Genomic DNA, 2498 nt, shown 5'->3' with positions numbered 1-2498 from the left:
CATCTGCATCTGAATCTTAAACGTGGTGCCCAGGCCTGGCATAAGGTCAGAACTCAAGGTCTCCCTGAACAGATAAGCACAGTGTACCCATGAGTGGTTGTTCTCTGGGTACAAACCCTGCCAGTATTGGCTGTGTGTGCTCAGGCTGTTCACTTCTCAGCCTTCCTACTTAGGGAGACTTGTTGTAAAGATGAAAGAAAAGAATAAATACTAAAGAAATGTGTCCCACCAATAATATAAGCAATAAGAACCCAAGCCAGGAAGAGTTTTTATTTCTTGTCTGGTAAAAAGTAAATGGACTGAAACACGCTCTTGGTCTTGTTGTTTGTTTGGGATTTTTTTTTGTTTGTTTGGGGGTTTTGTTTGTTTTTGTTTGTTGCCTCAATATCTCCAGGATATCTAGACCAAATCTTCTCTGATGGTTTGTGGTATTTTTCTGGTGGTTAACACATTTTTTACAAAACGGTGGTTGTGTAGTCAACCTTTACCCACATACGTGGTAGGTGCTCACTTGTAAAGAGCCCTATAATCTCTCATTCCGCTAAACAATGCTTTGGGCCAGACACCAAGCATCTGCGTGGCAGGTTCAAGTTCTTGGTGGCAGGCATCAGGACATCTCCGACTACATGGACTTTAAAATTCATCAGCATCATTTCCTCCCCCCCCCCCCCAATGATGTTGGAGGAACAAGGAATTATTGGGAGGCTGAAACATTGGAACTAAAAAAAAAAAAAAAAAAAAAAAAAGCAAAAACCGAGGCCCTGTTAAAGGCCCAAAGGAGAATAAATGACCTCGGCAGGATGCTATGTCCACGACAACAGGACACAGCTGACACTGGACCCAACCCCATAGCCACAGTCCCTGTCACACCTACTACAGCTGAACTCTCAGCCATGATTCCTATTTTGCTCCATTTGCCCTGGATTGAGAGTTCTAGGCAGTACCACCATTGGCCAGGCCCTGTGGATCAGCCACAGGGTCTGTCAGCAACTGAGGGATTTGAAAAGAGATTCATAATATTTACAGAGGTAAGAGGAGCCTATAGGACATCTCTCAGAGGTTTTGTAACAGTGAACTGTCTGGATAGACAGGAAGAGGCAAGAGACAGGGTGGTTAACGGAGCCCAGAAAGAGTTTTGCAAAGAAGGAGGACCACCCTCCAGAAGCTGAGGACCTTCCAGAGGCGTTGACCTGGAAACCAAAGAAAACACACGTCTTCCCTCTAATCTCCTTCAACACTTCCCATCAACCACGCCCAACAGAAGAACCCCAGTGGGCAAGGTGCTCCATGATGTCATTGGCAAAAGGCGGCCTCAAGGAAGGAAGGAAGCCACAGGGGTTAGAGGAAGCGGAGGAAAGGTTTCTAACACCAGCCCCCCAGGAGGGCGACACAAAGCGTCAAGGCTGCTAGCCTCACTTTGGGAGCGCCATGAGATCTAACTTGGTCATCATGGTCGCCATCCAGCTCACACACCCGTTAGTGTCTAAAACCTTGGCTGATGGGAACCCATTGCTTAGTGCCATAACCCAATTCTCCGCGCCTGTGGGATGCGAGGTCTTGCTTTACAGGTCTGCTTGATCCCCCACTGGTAGGCTCAGAGGGTTAGAAGCCTGGTGGAGGAGCCTAGGCAACCTTGGGGTTCCAATGAGTTGCCCCCACTGACTGCTATCTCCCTTAGCAGTCAAATCAACCTCCTTGCCCAACACAGAAGCTACTTCAGCCTGTTGCTTAGCTGCTAAAGGATCTCACTGGCCAGGGCCCTGTCAGTCTCCCTTGCTCAAGGTCAGGAAGACAGCACAAAATTTTCATATAGGTTATTGGGTAAAATCCTACTTGGAAAGTCCCAGCCCAATGGAAACTCTTGTTCAAAACAAGAGATGGAGGGCACCTGAGGAACAACACCCAAAGTTGTCTTCTGCCACATTCACACCTCTAAAAATGTCAACTATCATTTTTAAATGGTCACTTTGTCACCCGTGCTGATGGGCCGTCTTAGTGTTGTTTGAATGTAACCCGGAGCTCACACAGAAGACATCAGTGTCTTCAAAGCGCATGACAGCAGCCCTGGAAGGCTTGCCCAAGGGAAGGCTTGCTTCACTGCTGCTTGTCCCTCTGTAGACCCCTCAGGTCACCACACCTCACTGCCTCAGAGTGAGAACCAGGCCAGGCCAGAGCTGAGCATCCCCTCCTTGTGTGAAACAGCCACTTGCACTTCCCTTAGGCACTCAACAAAACCACAATCCAAGACTTGGTTACAGTTCCTGCACCCCTGAGACAGATATCTTGCAGCCCAGGTCACTTGGCACATTAACCAACACTTGCAGCTACTGCTGGATCAGGGCCAGCGTTAGCTGTAAACAACACCACGTTCTCAAGTATCTCACACCTGGCGACGGCGTGCATCCTGGGGATGTGTCACCCCCATCATGCCTGGATGCCTCCAAGCTCCACAGACACAACTCACAGGCAATTCTGCACGCACTCCACACAAGTACCCA

The 2498-nt window shown here is 48.6% G+C and overlaps 1 long non-coding RNA gene across 1 annotated transcript; it reads right to left on the bottom strand.

Annotated features, from left to right (window-relative positions):
* Positions 1-255: 255 nt before the first annotated feature.
* Positions 256-1520, bottom strand: LOC110322853. Its single transcript, XR_002380606.1, has 2 exons — positions 1491-1520; positions 256-656 (listed from the first exon to the last, which is right to left on the bottom strand). It is a non-coding gene; the product is annotated as an uncharacterized LOC110322853 (long non-coding RNA).
* Between the last annotated feature and the right edge of the window lie 978 nt (positions 1521-2498).

Source organism: Mus pahari, chromosome 6 (assembly GCF_900095145.1).
Source record: "Mus pahari chromosome 6, PAHARI_EIJ_v1.1, whole genome shotgun sequence".
Lineage (NCBI taxonomy): Eukaryota > Metazoa > Chordata > Mammalia > Rodentia > Muridae > Mus > Mus pahari.
Note: the sequence above shows the minus strand (reverse complement) of the source record. Positions and strands in the feature narration are given on the sequence as shown.